General features: G+C 40.1%; 3 non-coding genes across 3 annotated transcripts in view; all 3 read right to left on the reverse strand.

Moving 5' to 3' along the window:
* The window catches only part of LOC148165728 (large subunit ribosomal RNA), a 4,039-nt gene extending 2,648 nt beyond the window's left edge, over window positions 1-1,391 (reverse strand). Inside the window, exon 1 of the ribosomal RNA XR_015771218.1 lies at window positions 1-1,391. This exon is cut by the window's left edge and continues 2,648 nt beyond it. This is a non-coding gene — a ribosomal RNA (large subunit ribosomal RNA).
* Window positions 1,392-2,049: 658 nt separating this feature from the next.
* LOC148165729 (5.8S ribosomal RNA) lies at window positions 2,050-2,206 on the reverse strand. The gene has a single exon (XR_015771217.1). It is a non-coding gene; the product is annotated as a 5.8S ribosomal RNA (ribosomal RNA).
* Window positions 2,207-3,822: 1,616 nt separating this feature from the next.
* On the reverse strand, window positions 3,823-5,743 carry LOC148165730 (small subunit ribosomal RNA). Its single transcript, XR_015771222.1, has one exon. It is a non-coding gene; the product is annotated as a small subunit ribosomal RNA (ribosomal RNA).
* Between the last annotated feature and the right edge of the window lie 16,757 nt (window positions 5,744-22,500).

Genomic DNA, 22,500 nt, shown 5'->3' on the forward strand with positions numbered 1-22,500 from the left:
GCACTCTGATTCGAGTCTCGCGGCTTCAATAGTTCGAGCAAGCCGGAGATCTCACCCATTTAAAGTTTGAGAATAGGTTGAGGCCGTTTCGACCCCAATGCCTCTAATCATTCGCTTTACCGGATGAAACTCGTATGCTATGAGCGCCAGCTATCCTGAGGGAAACTTCGGAGGGAACCAGCTACTAGATGGTTCGATTAGTCTTTCGCCCCTATACCCAGTTCCGACGATCGATTTGCACGTCAGAATCGCTACGGACCTCCATCAGGGTTTCCCCTGACTTCGTCCTGACCAGGCATAGTTCACCATCTTTCGGGTCCCAGCGTGTACGCTCTTGGTGCGCCTCTTCTCGCAATGAGAACGAGACGCCCCGGGAGTGCGGGGCGGCAGCCGTAACGACCGCCCATCCTCCCTTGGTCCGCGCAAGGCGGACCTTCACTTTCATTGCGCCTTTAGGTTTAGTTAAATCCCAATGACTCGCGCACATGCTAGACTCCTTGGTCCGTGTTTCAAGACGGGTCCTGAAAGTACCCAAAGCTATAGCGTCGCAGATCGGCGTTTCAACGAGGTCTGTCCGAGAACACCTCAGCGAACAGCCACCCGGGGACGGGACCGGCACCAGGTCCGATCACCATCACGACGGGCGCGCTTGCCGAAGGTCGGACGCTAACTGTGTAGCGGCCCCGCGCCATCTGTATACCGTCGAGCGAGCCGATCGGGAAACACCACGGGTTCATTCGGCGAACGGCGAACCGTCCGAACGAGCTCCACCGCGGGCCTTAGACCGGCACTCAACGGATCGCGACGTCCTACAGGGGGAGAAGTGCACGCGTTCGACGGCAGATCGACAAAACGAAAGGTGCAAACGACGCGTACGCCATCTGTCACACGATCGTCCAGCGCCGCCATCGAGTCACGCTGAATCTCCCCTTTCGACCTTTCGGGTTTCTCAGGTTTACCCCTGAACGGTTTCACGTACTATTGAACTCTCTCTTCAAAGTTCTTTTCAACTTTCCCTCACGGTACTTGTTCGCTATCGGTCTCGTGGTCATATTTAGCCTTAGATGGAGTTTACCACCCACTTAGGGCTGCACTCTCAAGCAACCCGACTCTGAGGAGAGATCCTCCCGTTATCGGCAGCGGTCGCTACGGGCCTGGCACCCTCTATGGGCTGTGGCCCCGTTCAAGATGGACTTGGACGCGCCGCACGATCTCGGGATGACGGATCCTCCCTAACACCACATTTCCCGGCGTCCGGTTTCGGCCGCGGGATTCGGTGCTGGGCTTCTCCCTGTTCGCTCGCCGCTACTGAGGGAATCCTAGTTAGTTTCTTTTCCTCCGCTTAGTAATATGCTTAAATTCAGCGGGTAGTCTCACCTGCTCTGAGGTCGCATATGAAAAATAAAAATTTTTCATTCGGTCATTTCGACGATCACGACACGTCTCCCATTCCTTGCTATACGTGTTCGTCATTTTTCTTTTTAAAAAATGGCTAAGTTTACAGAAACGCTTACGATCTGACGTCTGTCGCGATTTGCATTACACGTCTCGGACACGACGACCGTCTATAACGTTCTCAACCTTAAAACGCCATTTTTTTTTTTAAATGACGACATGTTGAAGAAATAGGACGTGCTACGCCGAAAGACCAGCCAACAACTACAACAAGTAGTAGTTGGTCGCTTTCGCGTCTTAAGATGTCGCGCAAATTTACTCGCTGCACGAGAAACGCACACAAACACACGATTCTACGACACACCACGCAAGAACATGTGCCGACGTAAACACTTTCGTATTTATGATTCGCAAGGTGGACGTCCGACGGACTTTGTAAAAAAAAAATACAAAGCATACCCGTCCCGTCCTTTTTGACGAAAAAACACGCTCGAGTAAACGTCTCGGCACACGTTCGAGGCGTGCGTCGTTATATCGTGACGTAAGTGACGATCACGTACATTAATGAGTACCTATTCGACGCGTCGCAACACATCCAACACGCTCCGACGTTTTCGTCCGAAAACGAAAACCGAGCAGTCTTTGAAATTGACACGACCCTCAGCCAGGAGTGGTCCGGGAACATTATATCCGAGGACCGCAATGTGCGTTCGAAATGTCGATGTTCATGTGTCCTGCAGTTCACAAGTTGACGCGCAATTAGCTGCGTTCTTCATCGACCCACGAGCCAAGTGATCCACCGTTCAGGGTAATCTTTTTAAAATTTAAACGCTCGTTCCACAAGAACCCCGATCATGCCGATCGTCCAGCTGTCTATACACGTCTTGCAAAAATTTTTGCGTACGTGCGTACATCCGAAACGAAAATGATCTTCGTGGTTCCGAAACGTGCCACGTCTAAAATTTCGGTGTTGTGGTATGGATATTTATGATTCTCGCTCTTAATTGTCTTTCGTCCGTACTTTCTCGTCTGAAAGGGAACGCGATCGTCGGTCTCAGTTTTACGCGTACGAAAAAATTAAAAAAAATATTAACCCAAACACAAATTTGTATCCGCGCACCGAAAAAGAAGCACTTTTCTTTTTCACGCGGTCTCCGCTTTTACACGCAAAGTACGAGCATGTATGTGTGAAGATGGGACATGTTCGATACGATTTTAATTAGGAATTTGCCAATTTCCTTTTTCTCAGCAATAATTTTAATAAATAATGCTGCTTTCTCTCATAAACTACATTTTCGGTAGTTTTCCTTTATTGTGTCTTTCATTTAGTGTGCGTGTGTCAAGCACTTTAAAAAGTGTGACGAAGAGACGGTTTTTGATCGATCGGAATCAACACATCATTACATCATCGTACTCGTTATGAAAAAGCGAATTAGTATCCGCCGTAAGCGAAAAGAGATTTTCGCGGGCGGTCTTTGTGTTCGTGTTTCAATTTTCTTTCTATATTTTTTCGTCGCCAAACCGAAGACAGATCGTGAATTTTGACGAAAAAATCTATAGACGTGCCAGACTGAGCGTCTAACATAAAATCCTCAAGTTTACCGTTCTATATCGTGACTTAATGACGATTGACGGTGTATATAATTTTGAAATGGTGCAGTCGTACGCTCCGTAAAGAGAATTTTACCGTTTCTAACGAAATCACTTTACCACATCTACCAAAAACATTAAAAAAGCAAGGTGTGATGTGTGTGTGATCGCTCGTTTAACGGCGCTTTCAAAAAACTCTTTGAAGCGTCTAACGACGAACATCATTCACGCGAATCGTAAAATCGGGAGCGTTTCTCGCCGGTCCCGTAGCCGGGCGTAAATCATTTAAAACCCACGGAGTCGTAACCTAATTCGACACCTGCGATTTTCTTCTTTCTCGACTACTCTGCTACATCCTCTCCGTGTGTCCGAAAAAAGAGGACTTCTAACGTCTTTCGACTTTCGCGGTGGAGTTCACAACTTTCCGCGATCCGGTCGAAAAACCGAAAGCGTCCCTCCTTTTTTCCATCATTGGAAAAGATCGAGAGATAGTACAAAAAAAATCAAAAAATCTAGGTACCCGAAGAAACAGCCGTATGCCCGAGCGAATTCGGTTTTTCTCGTTCAAAAAAGGTGAAAAACTCGATCGCAAGGACCGGCGCTGCGGGCCAGCGTAACGCTATTGTTTTTCCGAATATGTACGATTCGTAGTTCAAAACGTCGTACACACGGTGTTTCAAAAAGAAACAAGCAACGGCACGACAAAAGATCGTGCCGTCGACTCCATGTCATCGACGACGGTGTTGTAAAAACATAAAGTGTACATCGACACGATCAAATAAAAATGCATAATAATAAATTATACATATGTCAAAATTCGTGTGTACGAGGACACGTTAATGATCCTTCCGCAGGTTCACCTACGGAAACCTTGTTACGACTTTTACTTCCTCTAAATGATCAAGTTTGGTCATCTTCCCAGCGACATCGACGACGTCGAAACGCCATCGCGTACCGGTCCGAAGACCTCACTAAATCATTCAATCGGTAGTAGCGACGGGCGGTGTGTACAAAGGGCAGGGACGTAATCAACGCGAGCTTATGACTCACGCTTACTGGGAATTCCTCGTTCATGGGGAACAATTGCAAGCCCCAATCCCTAGCACGAAGGAGGTTCAGCGGGTTACCCGGACCGCTCGGTCAGGGAGGACACGCTGATTCCTTCAGTGTAGCGCGCGTGCGGCCCAGAACATCTAAGGGCATCACAGACCTGTTATTGCTCAATCTCGTGCGGCTAGAAGCCGCCTGTCCCTCTAAGAAGAATTGTTTGTACGCCGACAGTAAAAACCGCGCACGACCACCGGGCGAACCCAGGATCGACGGGCCTTTGGGATGTCGAAATACGCCTATTTAGCAGGCTAGAGTCTCGTTCGTTATCGGAATTAACCAGACAAATCGCTCCACCAACTAAGAACGGCCATGCACCACCACCCACCGAATCAAGAAAGAGCTCTCAATCTGTCAATCCTTCCGGTGTCCGGGCCTGGTGAGGTTTCCCGTGTTGAGTCAAATTAAGCCGCAGGCTCCACTCCTGGTGGTGCCCTTCCGTCAATTCCTTTAAGTTTCAGCTTTGCAACCATACTTCCCCCGGAACCCAAAAGCTTTGGTTTCCCGGAAGCTGCCCGCCGAGTCATCGGAAGAACGTCGGCGGATCGCTAGCTGGCATCGTTTATGGTTAGAACTAGGGCGGTATCTGATCGCCTTCGAACCTCTAACTTTCGTTCTTGATCAATGAAAGCGTTTTTGGCAAATGCTTTCGCTTCTGTCCGTCTTGCGACGATCCAAGAATTTCACCTCTAACGTCGCAATACGAATGCCCCCATCCGTTCCTATTAATCATTACCTCGGGGTTCCGAAAACCAACAAAATAGAACCGAGGTCCTATTCCATTATTCCATGCACACAGTATTCAGGCGAAGTTTTAGCCTGCTTTAAGCACTCTAATTTGTTCAAAGTAAACGTGCCGGCCCACCTCGACACTCAATGAAGAGCACCGCGGCGGGATTGAGTTGGGCCGCCCTCTCGAGCTAAGCCCACCGGCAGGACGTCCCGCGGCACGCCAGTTGACACCGCGAACGATGAACCGGCGGCGCGGGACACAGATTCGACTACGAGCTTTTTAACCGCAACAACTTTAATATACGCTATTGGAGCTGGAATTACCGCGGCTGCTGGCACCAGACTTGCCCTCCAATTGATCCTCGTTAAAGGGTTTAGAGTGTACTCATTCCGATTACGGGGCCTCGGATGAGTCCCGTATCGTTATTTTTCGTCACTACCTCCCCGTGCCGGGAGTGGGTAATTTGCGCGCCTGCTGCCTTCCTTGGATGTGGTAGCCGTTTCTCAGGCTCCCTCTCCGGAATCGAACCCTGATTCCCCGTTACCCGTTACAACCATGGTAGGCGCAGAACCTACCATCGACAGTTGATAAGGCAGACATTTGAAAGATGCGTCGCCGGTGCGAGACCGTGCGATCAGCGTAAAGTTATTCAGAGTCACCAAGTTGTACGATGACGGAGACCGCCACCGATTGGTTTTGATCTAATAAAAGCGCTCCTTCCGTTTCCGGTTGGAGCTCTGTTTGCATGTATTAGCTCTAGAATTACCACAGTTATCCAAGTAAATGTGGGTACGATCTAAGGAACCATAACTGATTTAATGAGCCTTTCGCGGTTTCACCTTAATTTGGCTTGTACTGAGACATGCATGGCTTAATCTTTGAGACAAGCATATGACTACTGGCAGGATCAACCAGGGAACTGCGTTCTTGTTTTAAAATAAGAGAGTTTTAGTCTTTCTTTCCTTCTAGTCATATAAGCTACAATAATCGTAGAATTTCGGAAAGACACCTGCTGCTCTTATAAAAAACTGAACACTTTCCTATTATTGTTTTGAAGAAAGTGTGCGTGTCTGCGAAACGAAAACCTCGTAAGAAGAGACGTAACGCCACGCGATCTTTCTGGATGGAAAATTTTTCGACATTTTTTTCACATCATCCTTGATTGAATCTCCTGCAACAATTTTATTCTTATTCATCCGTTCTAAGTTGTCGTCGTCGTCGAAATAAATAATTTGTACACACTTCGGGGTACACGTTTGTCAAAATTCATGAAATGCAACGTAACATTTTTACTTTAATAAATTTTTACAGTGCATTCAGATCGACTAAACGAACAACGACGGATGAATTGATTTATGGATTTTTATTTGTTGCGACTCATCGGAGGAGAGAGTGAAGAAAAAATAATCCAATATCATGGTTACGGAATAATTTTCTATGACTTTTTCATCCTTGTTTGAATCTTGCAACAATTAATTTTATTCATCCGTTCTAAGTTGTCGTCGTCGTCGAAATAAATAATTTGTACACATTTCGGTACACGTTTGTCAAAATTCATGAAATGCAAACGTAACATTTTACTTTAATAAATTTTTACAGTGCATTCAGATCGACTAAACGAACAACGACGGATGGATTACTTATTTTTGTTGCGACTCATCGGACGAAAAGTAGAAACATAATCCTCCATTGTAATATAGTTTTTACGGAAAATTTTTCTTTTATTTTATATCCTTGATTGAATGCTGCATTTTATCCGTCTTTTTTTCGTCAAAAACAGAGATCAATGCGATTCATCGGACGAAGAAATAATTTCCCAGTTCAAAATTTAGAGATTTTTGGGCACATCGACTTGAAATTTTATCGTAAAGAAAAAATATCGTCGTCGACAAGCAAAAGTTCAAACATTCTCCATACTCTTCGCTAGATTGAAAGCGACGGTTTATTGTGAGATTTCTCTTTAGAAATATTCACACGTTACGAGTTTATGAAATTTTATTTATTTCAAAATTCTCGCTCGGACTTTAGTGAGTTGACGCATTTGTTAATTTTTGGTCGTTCTGACACGAACACATAAAATCTTTGATTGCATTTGGACCGCTAACATAGAAACGCTCGCCGCATCCGCAATCTCGCTGTGCATGGTCAATGGCAAGATTTGTCATCCCTCAAACGATGGTGGGTCCACAGGGTACACATTCCGGCCATCGTCCCAACTACGGGTAAGTCGCGGTGTACGAGAGGTAACAAGATAATCGGACGCACATAAAATCACATTTCGATCGTACGCTTTTGTCCGCTGCTACATACCACCACTACTATCCCTATATATGCCAGCGCGGCAGCGTTCAGCTCTGAATCACTCGATGCGCGAAACGGTCGAAATCCCATAGCGCGCCGGCCGCTCGCTATGGGCGAGGGGTCGGGTAAATCGGTCTGATCGCTCGGTGCAAAAGTCCGTTTGGGTACTTAGAGACGGAATTTTAAAATTCTGATTTCGCAGATCAATTTCAAGGGTCATTAGGACTCGAATGCCGTTAACGGTGTTTTGAAAAAAATATTTTTTACGTTTTTACGGCATTTCGACCGAACACCTCAGTTCCGACTTCGGACTTAGAATAATTTTCATCAAAATTTCGAACGCCTCAGTTTCCAGAGGGTTTTAGATCCCGTTTAGTTAGGGGTTTGAAATTATCACAGCCACCCTTGTTTGGTGTTAGTTCGACCGTAACTTTTGTTCGTTTGCATTTAATTTCGATTTTTCTGGGACTTTTGGTCAATGTAAATTTATCAACCGCTACACTTCCGACTTCGGACTTAGACGAATGAGCGCCGAACGCTACAGTTTCGACTTCGGACTTAGAAAAATTTCGCTCGACCGCCACAGTTTCGAATTGGACTTAGAAAAATTTCGGTCGAACGCCTCAGTTTCGAATCGGACTTAGAAAAATTTTGGTCGACCGCTACAGTTTCGACTTCGGACTTAGAAAAATTTCGTTCGAACGCTACAGTTTCGACTTCGGACTTGGAAAAATTTCGCTCGACCGCCACAGTTCCAACATGAGACTTAGAAAAATTTTTATCAAAAATTCGAACACCTCAGTTTCGACTACGGACTTAGAAAAATTTCGCTCGACCGCCACAGTTCCTATTTCGGACTTAGAAAAATTTTCATCAAAATTTCGAACGCCTCAGTTTCCAGAGGGTTTTAGATCCCGTTTAATTAGAAGCTTGAAATTATAAAATCTACCTTCTATCGATGTTAGTTCGACCCAAACATTTGTTCGTTTGCATTTAATTTCGATTTTTCTCGTACTTTTGGTCAATGTAAATTTGTCAACCGCTACACTTCCGACTTCGGACTTAGACGAATGAGCGCCGAACGCTACAGTTTCGACTTCGGACTTAGAAAAATTTCGTTCGAACGCTACAGTTTCGACTTCGGACTTGGAAAAATTTCGCTCGACCGCCACAGTTCCAACATGAGACTTAGAAAAATTTTTATCAAAAATTCGAACACCTCAGTTTCGACTACGGACTTAGAAAAATTTCGCTCGACCGCCACAGTTCCTATTTCGGACTTAGAAAAATTTTCATCAAAATTTCGAACGCCTCAGTTTCCAGAGGGTTTTAGATCCCGTTTAATTAGGAGCTTGAAATTATAAAATCTACCTTCTATCGATGCTAGTTCGACCCAAACATTTGTTCGTTTGGATTTAATTTCGATTTTTCTCGGACTTTTGGTCAATGTAAATTTGTCAACCGCTACACTTCCGAGTTCGGACTTAGACGAATGAGCGCCGAACGCTACAGTTTCGACTTCGGACTTAGAATAATTTTCATCAAAATTTCGAACGCCTCAGTTTCCAGAGGGTTTTAGATCCCGTTTAGTTAGGGGTTTGAAATTATCACAGCCACCCTTGTTTGGTGTTAGTTCGACCGTAACTTTTGTTCGTTTGCATTTAATTTCGATTTTTCTGGGACTTTTGGTCAATGTAAATTTATCAACCGCTACACTTCCGACTTCGGACTTAGACGAATGAGCGCCGAACGCTACAGTTTCGACTTCGGACTTAGAAAAATTTCGCTCGACCGCCACAGTTTCGAATTGGACTTAGAAAAATTTCGGTCGAACGCCTCAGTTTCGAATCGGACTTAGAAAAATTTTGGTCGACCGCTACAGTTTCGACTTCGGACTTAGAAAAATTTCGTTCGAACGCTACAGTTTCGACTTCGGACTTGGAAAAATTTCGCTCGACCGCCACAGTTCCAACATGAGACTTAGAAAAATTTTTATCAAAAATTCGAACACCTCAGTTTCGACTACGGACTTAGAAAAATTTCGCTCGACCGCCACAGTTCCTATTTCGGACTTAGAAAAATTTTCATCAAAATTTCGAACGCCTCAGTTTCCAGAGGGTTTTAGATCCCGTTTAATTAGAAGCTTGAAATTATAAAATCTACCTTCTATCGATGTTAGTTCGACCCAAACATTTGTTCGTTTGCATTTAATTTCGATTTTTCTCGTACTTTTGGTCAATGTAAATTTGTCAACCGCTACACTTCCGACTTCGGACTTAGACGAATGAGCGCCGAACGCTACAGTTTCGACTTCGGACTTAGAAAAATTTCGTTCGAACGCTACAGTTTCGACTTCGGACTTGGAAAAATTTCGCTCGACCGCCACAGTTCCAACATGAGACTTAGAAAAATTTTTATCAAAAATTCGAACACCTCAGTTTCGACTACGGACTTAGAAAAATTTCGCTCGACCGCCACAGTTCCTATTTCGGACTTAGAAAAATTTTCATCAAAATTCGAACGCCACAGTTTCCAGAGGGTTTTAGATCCCGTTTAATTAGGAGCTTGAAATTATAAAATCTACCTTCTATCGATGCTAGTTCGACCCAAACATTTGTTCGTTTGGATTTAATTTCGATTTTTCTCGGACTTTTGGTCAATGTAAATTTGTCAACCGCTACACTTCCGAGTTCGGACTTAGACGAATGAGCGCCGAACGCTACAGTTTCGACTTCGGACTTAGAAAAATTTTGTTCGAACGCTACAGTTTCGAATTGGACTTGGAAAAATTTCGGTCGAACGCCTCAGTTTCGAATCGGACTTAGAAAAATTTTGGTCGACCGCTACAGTTTCGACTTCGGACTTGGAAAAATTTCGATCGAACGCCACAGTTCCGACTTTTTTTCGAAACTGTAGCGTTCAGTCAAATTGCCGTAAAAACGTAAAAAACTTTTTTTACAAAACATGGTCGACAGCATTCGAGTCCTAATAATCCTTGAAATTGATCTGCGAAATCAGAATTTTAAAATTCCGTCTCTAAGTACCCAAACGGACTTTTGCACCGAGCGATCAGACCGTTTTACTCTACCCCTCGCCCATAGCGAGCGGCCGGCGCACTATGGGATTTCGATCGTTTCACGCATCGAGCGATTCAGAGCTGATCGCTGCCGCGGTGGCATATATAGGGAGTAGTGATGGTAAGTGGCAGCGATGACGGACAAGTACGCACGATGAATGGATTGACATGAAATCAAATGTGCGCGTCCGTACGATCTGTTACCTCTCGTACATCGCGACCCCGTTTAATGATATTATGCTAAATTAAAAATAAAAATACATCGATGAAATAAAAAGTGGTAAGTCTCTAGAAAGACAATATACCGCTGTGAATAAAAATTTCTCGATGAATAGCGAAATGTGAATTAGTCCGCCTGTAACGTGCATTTTGCGAACGAATTAGCTAATTCACCGCTAGTTAAAAAACGTGACCACCCAGTGCTCTTATCCAAAGTCGTCTGCAAATGAGATGAAATTAATAATCTTGACTCTAATGCAGACGACAAATTGAATTGAATAATTTACTTGAATAATGTGACGGATCTATAAAATAAAACACAAAGCCCGAAACACCAAGCAGTAAAAATCTCGATTATTGTTCCGCCCGTTGAAAAACAAAAGATCCGTCACATGGTAAGCAGAACTGGTGAAAATTGTGAAAGACTTGTTTCTCCTCCGATAACAAGCTTGAATTAAATATGATCGAGTGAATGATATTGGAAACCAAAGAACGAAACTGAGGAGAAGCAAATGTTCAGTAATATATTATGAATAATTATAATATTAATATAAATAATAATATTATATTAAAAATGGGAATTGTATGTGGTTGATGGAAAAAGTTTTTTTTTCTGTTGACCGCTACAGTTCCCAATTTGGACTTAAAAAAAAAAAAAAAAAAAAAAAAAAAAAATTGTGTATACGGAAGGTAAAAAGCAAAAAATAAAATATTTTATTATTTTTTTTACTTTTTTTACGGGTCCCTACCGCTACAGTTCCCACTGAATGTGTCCTTTTCGCGCTAAGTCCATGCAGTCGCTACAGTTCCGAAACTGGACTTGTAAAAATTTCGACATTTTTGAACGCATCAGTTCCGAACGAGGTTTCAAAACTGTAGCGTTCGGTGTAAACGTATCAGTTCCGAATGAGTTTTCGCAACTGTGGCGTTTCATTTTTGTGCTTTCATGGTTGCATAAACAATCGCCAGTGTGAACGCTTCAGTTCCGAATGAGTTTTCGAAACTGTAGCGTTTCATATTTGTGCTTTCATGGTTGCATAAGCAATCGCCAGTGTGAACGCTTCAGTTCCGAATAGATTTTCGAAACTGTAGCGTTCAATGTGAACGCTTCAGTTCCGACTTTGGACTTAGAATAATTTTCATCAAAATTCGAACGCCACAGTTTCGAAAGGGTTTTAGATCCCGTTCAGTTAGGGACTTAAAATTATGACATCCACTTTCGATTAATGTTAGTTCGGTCCGAACTTTTGTTCATTTTCATTTAATTTCAATTTTTCTCGGACTTTTGGTCTTTGTTAATTTTGTCCTTTCGAAACTGTAACGTTCAATGTGAACGCTTCAGTTCCGAATAAATTCTCGAAACTGTAACGTTCAAAGTGAACGCCTCAGTTCCGAATAGATTCTCGAAACTGTAGCGTTCAATGTGAACGCTTCAGTTCCGAATAGATTCTCGAAACTGTAGCGTTCAATGTGAACGCTTCAGTTCCGAATAGATTCTCGAAACTGTAGCGTTCAATGTGAACGCTTCAGTTCCGACTTTGGACTTGGAATAATTTTCATCAAAATTCGAACGCCACAGTTTCGAAAGGGTTTTAGATCCCGTTTAGTTAGGGACTTAAAATTATGACATCCACTTTCGATTAATGTTAGTTCGGTCCGAACTTTTGTTCGTTTTCATTTAATTTCGATTTTTCTCGGACATTTAGACTATGCGAATTTTAGATTTTTCAAGCTGTAGCGTTTGGCGAGAACGCCGCAGTTACGGACAGGTTTTGTGTCAGACTTTCAATAATCTGAAAAAACTCCGAAAAAAGAAAATAATTAGTGTTTTCATGGTTGCATAACAATTTAAAATTCATGCACAAAAATAATCCATCTATATTTCCGTTATTCAAGAATGCAAAGGAAAGACGAAAGTTCGGCAACAATTAGTTTAAGCGGTTGCATAACCATTCAAACGTTATGCTTAAACACAATCCATTTACGATATATAATAAAAATAAAGCTTTATTATCAACTTTGAAGTCCATTCTATTGCTGATCTTTAGACCTATAGATTAGGTCAAGATGTCAAATGTCAAAAAACAACTACAGGTTCCTGTATTTGTAGCAATGCTGGCGCCATCTGTAGAACAGTTACCTAAACTTGAAAGTCAAAAAAATTACAGCTTTCTGTAACTATTAATGTTGGTATCGCCACCTGTTAGTCGAAAACATAATTTAGTGGCGCCATCTATATGACAGGTCTGGAACTTCACAAATGTCAAAAATTACTGGTTTTTACTTTATTTACATATTTTTTTTGAAATTTGGCGCCCATTTTGACCCAAAAGTGGCGCCATCTATGTGTCAGGTCTGGAACTTCATAAATGTCAAAAATTACAAGATTCTGGGTTCATTTACGTATTTTTCTTGAATTTTAAGCATAATTTGACCTGACCTGACCCTAAAATGGCGTCATCTATGTGTCAGGTCTGGAACTTCAGAAATGTCAAAAATTACTGTTTTTTCCTTTATTTTACATATTGTTTTTGAATTTCGGCGCCTATTTTGACTCAAAAATGGCGCCATCTAAATGACAGGTCTGGAACTTCAGAAATGTCAAAAATTACAAGATTCTGGGAAGATTCTGATTTCGCAGATCAATTTCAAGGGTCATTAGGACTCGAATGCCGTTAACGGTGTTTTGAAAAAAATATTTTTTACGTTTTTACGGCATTTCGACCGAACACCTCAGTTCCGACTTCGGACTTAGAATAATTTTCATCAAAATTTCGAACGCCTCAGTTTCCAGAGGGTTTTAGATCCCGTTTAGTTAGGGGTTTGAAATTATCACAGCCACCCTTGTTTGGTGTTAGTTCGACCGTAACTTTTGTTCGTTTGCATTTAATTTCGATTTTTCTGGGACTTTTGGTCAATGTAAATTTATCAACCGCTACACTTCCGACTTCGGACTTAGACGAATGAGCGCCGAACGCTACAGTTTCGACTTCGGACTTAGAAAAATTTCGCTCGACCGCCACAGTTTCGAATTGGACTTAGAAAAATTTCGGTCGAACGCCTCAGTTTCGAATCGGACTTAGAAAAATTTTGGTCGACCGCTACAGTTTCGACTTCGGACTTAGAAAAATTTCGTTCGAACGCTACAGTTTCGACTTCGGACTTGGAAAAATTTCGCTCGACCGCCACAGTTCCAACATGAGACTTAGAAAAATTTTTATCAAAAATTCGAACACCTCAGTTTCGACTACGGACTTAGAAAAATTTCGCTCGACCGCCACAGTTCCTATTTCGGACTTAGAAAAATTTTCATCAAAATTTCGAACGCCTCAGTTTCCAGAGGGTTTTAGATCCCGTTTAATTAGAAGCTTGAAATTATAAAATCTACCTTCTATCGATGTTAGTTCGACCCAAACATTTGTTCGTTTGCATTTAATTTCGATTTTTCTCGTACTTTTGGTCAATGTAAATTTGTCAACCGCTACACTTCCGACTTCGGACTTAGACGAATGAGCGCCGAACGCTACAGTTTCGACTTCGGACTTAGAAAAATTTCGTTCGAACGCTACAGTTTCGACTTCGGACTTGGAAAAATTTCGCTCGACCGCCACAGTTCCAACATGAGACTTAGAAAAATTTTTATCAAAAATTCGAACACCTCAGTTTCGACTACGGACTTAGAAAAATTTCGCTCGACCGCCACAGTTCCTATTTCGGACTTAGAAAAATTTTCATCAAAATTTCGAACGCCTCAGTTTCCAGAGGGTTTTAGATCCCGTTTAATTAGGAGCTTGAAATTATAAAATCTACCTTCTATCGATGCTAGTTCGACCCAAACATTTGTTCGTTTGGATTTAATTTCGATTTTTCTCGGACTTTTGGTCAATGTAAATTTGTCAACCGCTACACTTCCGAGTTCGGACTTAGACGAATGAGCGCCGAACGCTACAGTTTCGACTTCGGACTTAGAATAATTTTCATCAAAATTTCGAACGCCTCAGTTTCCAGAGGGTTTTAGATCCCGTTTAGTTAGGGGTTTGAAATTATCACAGCCACCCTTGTTTGGTGTTAGTTCGACCGTAACTTTTGTTCGTTTGCATTTAATTTCGATTTTTCTGGGACTTTTGGTCAATGTAAATTTATCAACCGCTACACTTCCGACTTCGGACTTAGACGAATGAGCGCCGAACGCTACAGTTTCGACTTCGGACTTAGAAAAATTTCGCTCGACCGCCACAGTTTCGAATTGGACTTAGAAAAATTTCGGTCGAACGCCTCAGTTTCGAATCGGACTTAGAAAAATTTTGGTCGACCGCTACAGTTTCGACTTCGGACTTAGAAAAATTTCGTTCGAACGCTACAGTTTCGACTTCGGACTTGGAAAAATTTCGCTCGACCGCCACAGTTCCAACATGAGACTTAGAAAAATTTTTATCAAAAATTCGAACACCTCAGTTTCGACTACGGACTTAGAAAAATTTCGCTCGACCGCCACAGTTCCTATTTCGGACTTAGAAAAATTTTCATCAAAATTTCGAACGCCTCAGTTTCCAGAGGGTTTTAGATCCCGTTTAATTAGAAGCTTGAAATTATAAAATCTACCTTCTATCGATGTTAGTTCGACCCAAACATTTGTTCGTTTGCATTTAATTTCGATTTTTCTCGTACTTTTGGTCAATGTAAATTTGTCAACCGCTACACTTCCGACTTCGGACTTAGACGAATGAGCGCCGAACGCTACAGTTTCGACTTCGGACTTAGAAAAATTTCGTTCGAACGCTACAGTTTCGACTTCGGACTTGGAAAAATTTCGCTCGACCGCCACAGTTCCAACATGAGACTTAGAAAAATTTTTATCAAAAATTCGAACACCTCAGTTTCGACTACGGACTTAGAAAAATTTCGCTCGACCGCCACAGTTCCTATTTCGGACTTAGAAAAATTTTCATCAAAATTCGAACGCCACAGTTTCCAGAGGGTTTTAGATCCCGTTTAATTAGGAGCTTGAAATTATAAAATCTACCTTCTATCGATGCTAGTTCGACCCAAACATTTGTTCGTTTGGATTTAATTTCGATTTTTCTCGGACTTTTGGTCAATGTAAATTTGTCAACCGCTACACTTCCGAGTTCGGACTTAGACGAATGAGCGCCGAACGCTACAGTTTCGACTTCGGACTTAGAAAAATTTTGTTCGAACGCTACAGTTTCGAATTGGACTTGGAAAAATTTCGGTCGAACGCCTCAGTTTCGAATCGGACTTAGAAAAATTTTGGTCGACCGCTACAGTTTCGACTTCGGACTTGGAAAAATTTCGATCGAACGCCACAGTTCCGACTTTTTTTCGAAACTGTAGCGTTCAGTCAAATTGCCGTAAAAACGTAAAAAACTTTTTTTACAAAACATGGTCGACAGCATTCGAGTCCTAATAATCCTTGAAATTGATCTGCGAAATCAGAATTTTAAAATTCCGTCTCTAAGTACCCAAACGGACTTTTGCACCGAGCGATCAGACCGTTTTACTCTACCCCTCGCCCATAGCGAGCGGCCGGCGCACTATGGGATTTCGATCGTTTCACGCATCGAGCGATTCAGAGCTGATCGCTGCCGCGGTGGCATATATAGGGAGTAGTGATGGTAAGTGGCAGCGATGACGGACAAGTACGCACGATGAATGGATTGACATGAAATCAAATGTGCGCGTCCGTACGATCTGTTACCTCTCGTACATCGCGACCCCGTTTAATGATATTATGCTAAATTAAAAATAAAAATACATCGATGAAATAAAAAGTGGTAAGTCTCTAGAAAGACAATATACCGCTGTGAATAAAAATTTCTCGATGAATAGCGAAATGTGAATTAGTCCGCCTGTAACGTGCATTTTGCGAACGAATTAGCTAATTCACCGCTAGTTAAAAAACGTGACCACCCAGTGCTCTTATCCAAAGTCGTCTGCAAATGAGATGAAATTAATAATCTTGACTCTAATGCAGACGACAAATTGAATTGAATAATTTACTTGAATAATGTGACGGATCTATAAAATAAAACACAAAGCCCGAAACACCAAGCAGTAAAAATCTCGATTATTGTTCCGCCCGTTGAAAAACAAAAGATCCGTCACATGGTAAGCAGAACTGGTGAAAATTGTGAAAGACTTGTTTCTCCTCCGATAACAAGCTTGAATTAAATATGATCGAGTGAATGATATTGGAAACCAAAGAACGAAACTGAGGAGAAGCAAATGTTCAGTAATATATTATGAATAATTATAATATTAATATAAATAATAATATTATATTAAAAATGGGAATTGTATGTGGTTGATGGAAAAAGTTTTTTTTTCTGTTGACCGCTACAGTTCCCAATTTGGACTTAAAAAAAAAAAAAAAAAAAAAAAAAAAAAATTGTGTATACGGAAGGTAAAAAGCAAAAAATAAAATATTTTATTATTTTTTTTACTTTTTTTACGGGTCCCTACCGCTACAGTTCCCACTGAATGTGTCCTTTTCGCGCTAAGTCCATGCAGTCGCTACAGTTCCGAAACTGGACTTGTAAAAATTTCGACATTTTTGAACGCATCAGTTCCGAACGAGGTTTCAAAACTGTAGCGTTCGGTGTAAACGTATCAGTTCCGAATGAGTTTTCGCAACTGTGGCGTTTCATTTTTGTGCTTTCATGGTTGCATAAACAATCGCCAGTGTGAACGCTTCAGTTCCGAATGAGTTTTCGAAACTGTAGCGTTTCATATTTGTGCTTTCATGGTTGCATAAGCAATCGCCAGTGTGAACGCTTCAGTTCCGAATAGATTTTCGAAACTGTAGCGTTCAATGTGAACGCTTCAGTTCCGACTTTGGACTTAGAATAATTTTCATCAAAATTCGAACGCCACAGTTTCGAAAGGGTTTTAGATCCCGTTCAGTTAGGGACTTAAAATTATGACATCCACTTTCGATTAATGTTAGTTCGGTCCGAACTTTTGTTCATTTTCATTTAATTTCAATTTTTCTCGGACTTTTGGTCTTTGTTAATTTTGTCCTTTCGAAACTGTAACGTTCAATGTGAACGCTTCAGTTCCGAATAAATTCTCGAAACTGTAACGTTCAAAGTGAACGCCTCAGTTCCGAATAGATTCTCGAAACTGTAGCGTTCAATGTGAACGCTTCAGTTCCGAATAGATTCTCGAAACTGTAGCGTTCAATGTGAACGCTTCAGTTCCGAATAGATTCTCGAAACTGTAGCGTTCAATGTGAACGCTTCAGTTCCGACTTTGGACTTGGAATAATTTTCATCAAAATTCGAACGCCACAGTTTCGAAAGGGTTTTAGATCCCGTTTAGTTAGGGACTTAAAATTATGACATCCACTTTCGATTAATGTTAGTTCGGTCCGAACTTTTGTTCGTTTTCATTTAATTTCGATTTTTCTCGGACATTTAGACTATGCGAATTTTAGATTTTTCAAGCTGTAGCGTTTGGCGAGAACGCCGCAGTTACGGACAGGTTTTGTGTCAGACTTTCAATAATCTGAAAAAACTCCGAAAAAAGAAAATAATTAGTGTTTTCATGGTTGCATAACAATTTAAAATTCATGCACAAAAATAATCCATCTATATTTCCGTTATTCAAGAATGCAAAGGAAAGACGAAAGTTCGGCAACAATTAGTTTAAGCGGTTGCATAACCATTCAAACGTTATGCTTAAACACAATCCATTTACGATATATAATAAAAATAAAGCTTTATTATCAACTTTGAAGTCCATTCTATTGCTGATCTTTAGACCTATAGATTAGGTCAAGATGTCAAATGTCAAAAAACAACTACAGGTTCCTGTATTTGTAGCAATGCTGGCGCCATCTGTAGAACAGTTACCTAAACTTGAAAGTCAAAAAAATTACAGCTTTCTGTAACTATTAATGTTGGTATCGCCACCTGTTAGTCGAAAACATAATTTAGTGGCGCCATCTATATGACAGGTCTGGAACTTCACAAATGTCAAAAATTACTGGTTTTTACTTTATTTACATATTTTTTTTGAAATTTGGCGCCCATTTTGACCCAAAAGTGGCGCCATCTATGTGTCAGGTCTGGAACTTCATAAATGTCAAAAATTACAAGATTCTGGGTTCATTTACGTATTTTTCTTGAATTTTAAGCATAATTTGACCTGACCTGACCCTAAAATGGCGTCATCTATGTGTCAGGTCTGGAACTTCAGAAATGTCAAAAATTACTGTTTTTTCCTTTATTTTACATATTGTTTTTGAATTTCGGCGCCTATTTTGACTCAAAAATGGCGCCATCTAAATGACAGGTCTGGAACTTCAGAAATGTCAAAAATTACAAGATTCTGGGAAGATTCTGGGTTAATTTACGTATTTTTCTTGAATTTTAAGCATAATTTGACCTGACCTGACCCTAAAATGGCGTCATCTATGTGTCAGGTCTGGAACTTCAGAAATGTCAAAAATTACTGTTTTTTCCTTTATTTTACATATTGTTTTTGAATTTCGGCGCCTATTTTGACTCAAAAATGGCGCCATCTAAATGACAGGTCTGGAACTTCAGAAATGTCAAAAATTACAAGATTCTGGGAAGATTCTGGGTTAATTTACGTATTTTTCTTGAATTTTAAGCATAATTTGACCTGACCTGACCCTAAAATGGCGCCATCTATGTGTCAGGTCTGGAACTTCAGAAATGTCAAAAATTACTGTTTTTTCCTTTATTTTACATATTGTTTTTGAATTTTGGCGCCTATTTTGACTCAAAAATGGCGCCATCTATATGACAGGTCTGGAACTTCAGAAATGTCAAAAATTACAAGATTCTGGGTTAATTTACGTATTTTTTTTGAATGTTAAGCATAATTTGACCTGACCTGACCCTAAAATGGCGCCATCTATGTGTCAGGTCTGGAACTTCAGAAATGTCAAAAATTACTGTTTTTTCCTTTATTTTACATATTGTTTTTGAATTTTGGCGCCTATTTTGACTCAAAAATGGCGCCATCTATGTGACAGGTCTGGAACTTCACAAATGTCAAAAATTACAAGATTCTGGGAAGATTCTGGGTTAATTTACGTATTTTTCTTGAATTTTAAGCATAATTTGACCTGACCTGACCCTAAAATGGCGCCATCTATGTGTCAGGTCTGGAACTTCAGAAATGTCAAAAATTACTGTTTTTTCCTTTATTTTACATATTGTTTTTGAATTTTGGCGCCTATTTTGACTCAAAAATGGCGCCATCTATATGACAGGTCTGGAACTTCAGAAATGTCAAAAATTACAAGATTCTGGGTTAATTTACGTATTTTTTTTGAATGTTAAGCATAATTTGACCTGACCTGACCCTAAAATGGCGCCATCTATGTGTCAGGTCTGGAACTTCAGAAATGTCAAAAATTACTGTTTTTTCCTTTATTTTACATATTGTTTTTGAATTTTGGCGCCTATTTTGACTCAAAAATGGCGCCATCTATGTGACAGGTCTGGAACTTCACAAATGTCAAAAATTACTGTTTTTTCCTATATTTTACATATTGTTTTTGAATTTTGGCGCCTATTTTAACTCAAAAATGGCGCCATCTATATGACAGGTCTGGAACTTCAGAAATGTCAAAAATTACAAGATTCTGGGTTAATTTACGTATTTTTCTTGAATCTTAAGCATAATTTGACCTGACCTGACCCTAAAATGGCGTCATCTATGTGTCAGGTCTGGAACTTCAGAAATGTCAAAAATTACTGTTTTTTCCTTTATTTTACATATTGTTTTTGAATTTCGGCGCCTATTTTGACTCAAAAATGGCGCCATCTAAATGACAGGTCTGGAACTTCAGAAATGTCAAAAATTACAAGATTCTGGGAAGATTCTGGGTTAATTTACGTATTTTTCTTGAATTTTAAGCATAATTTGACCTGACCTGACCCTAAAATGGCGCCATCTATGTGTCAGGTCTGGAACTTCAGAAATGTCAAAAATTACTGTTTTTTCCTTTATTTTACATATTGTTTTTGAATTTTGGCGCCTATTTTGACTCAAAAATGGCGCCATCTATATGACAGGTCTGGAACTTCAGAAATGTCAAAAATTACAAGATTCTGGGTTAATTTACGTATTTTTTTTGAATGTTAAGCATAATTTGACCTGACCTGACCCTAAAATGGCGCCATCTATGTGTCAGGTCTGGAACTTCATAAATGTCAAAAATTACTGTTTTTTCCTTTATTTTACATATTGTTTTTGAATTTTGGCGCCTATTTTGACTCAAAAATGGCGCCATCTATATGACAGGTCTGGAACTTCACAAATGTCAAAAATTACAAGATTCTGGGTTAATTTACGTATTTTTCTTGAATTTTAAGCATAATTTGACCTAACTGACCCTAAAATGGCGCCATCTATGTGTCAGGTCTGGAACTTCATAAATGTCAAAAATTACTGTTTTTCCTATATTTTACATATTGTTTTTGAATTTTGGCGCCTATTTTGACTCAAAAATGGCGCCATCTATGTGACAGGTCTGGAACTTCACAAATGTCAAAAATTACTGTTTTTTCCTATATTTTACATATTGTTTTTGAATTTTGGCGCCTATTTTAACTCAAAAATGGCGCCATCTATATGACAGGTCTGGAACTTCAGAAATGTCAAAAATTACAAGATTCTGGGTTAATTTACGTATTTTTCTTGAATTTTAAGCATAATTTGACCTAACTGACCCTAAAATGGCGCCATCTATGTGTCAGGTCTGGAACTTCATAAATGTCAAAAATTACAAGATTCTGGGTTCATTTACGTATTTTTCTTGAATTTTAAGCATAATTTGACCTGACCTGACCCTAAAATGGCGCCATCTATGTGTCAGGTCTGGAACTTCATAAATGTCAAAAATTACTGTTTTTCCTTTATTTTACATATTGTTTTTTAATTTTGGCGCCTATTTTGACTCAAAAATGGCGCCATCTATATGACAGGTCTGGAACTTCAGAAATGTCAAAAATTACAAGATTCTGGGTTAATTTACGTATTTTTCTTGAATTTTAAGCATAATTTGACCTGACCTGACCCTAAAATGGCGTCATCTATGTGTCAGGTCTGGAACTTCAGAAATGTCAAAAATTACAAGATTCTGTGTTAATTTACGTATTTTTCTTGAATTTTAAGCATAATTTGACCTGACCTGACCCTAAAATGGCGTCATCTATGTGTCAGGTCTGGAACTTCAGAAATGTCAAAAATTACAAGATTCTGTGTTAATTTACGTATTTTTCTTGAATTTTAAGCATAATTTGACCTAACTGACCCTAAAATGGCGCCATCTATGTGTCAGGTCTGGAACTTCATAAATGTCAAAAATTACAAGATTCTGGGTTAATTTACGTATTTTTCTTGAATTTTAAGCATAATTTGACCTAACTGACCCTAAAATGGCGCCATCTATGTGTCAGGTCTGGAACGTCATAAATGTCAAAAATTACAAGATTCTGGGTTAATTTACGTATTTTTCTTGAATTTTAAGCATAATTTGACCTGACCTGACCCTAAAATGGCGCCATCTATGTGTCAGGTCTGGAACTTCATAAATGTCAAAAATTACTGTTTTTTCCTTTATTTTACATATTGTTTTTGAATTTTGGCGCCTATTTTGACTCAAAAATGGCGCCATCTATATGACAGGTCTGGAACTTCATAAATGTCAAAAATTACAAGATTCTGGGTTAATTTACGTATTTTTCTTGAATTTTAAGCATAATTTGACCTGACCTGACCCTAAAATGGCGTCATCTATGTGTCAGGTCTGGAACTTCAGAAATGTCAAAAATTACAAGTTTTTAGGTTTATTTACATATTTAAAAAAAAAAATTGTAGTTGTGGCTTTCCATCGAAATTCATCTACTGAAAAATGTAGCTGTTTTCAACTTGTTATTCCGTCAAGTTTTGAATTTTCGTAATTGCAACGTTCGAATGAAATTTGTGGATTTATGACTTTTCGGAATTGGTCAACTCAAAAGTTTTAGAATTGTAACGTTAGATTGAAATCAGTGAGCTTAGAAGTTTTCGGAACTGT

Source organism: Gnatocerus cornutus, unplaced genomic scaffold (assembly GCF_029298725.1).
Source record: "Gnatocerus cornutus isolate USDA-ARS CGAHR unplaced genomic scaffold, icGnaCorn1.1 ctg00000231.1, whole genome shotgun sequence".
Lineage (NCBI taxonomy): Eukaryota > Metazoa > Arthropoda > Insecta > Coleoptera > Tenebrionidae > Gnatocerus > Gnatocerus cornutus.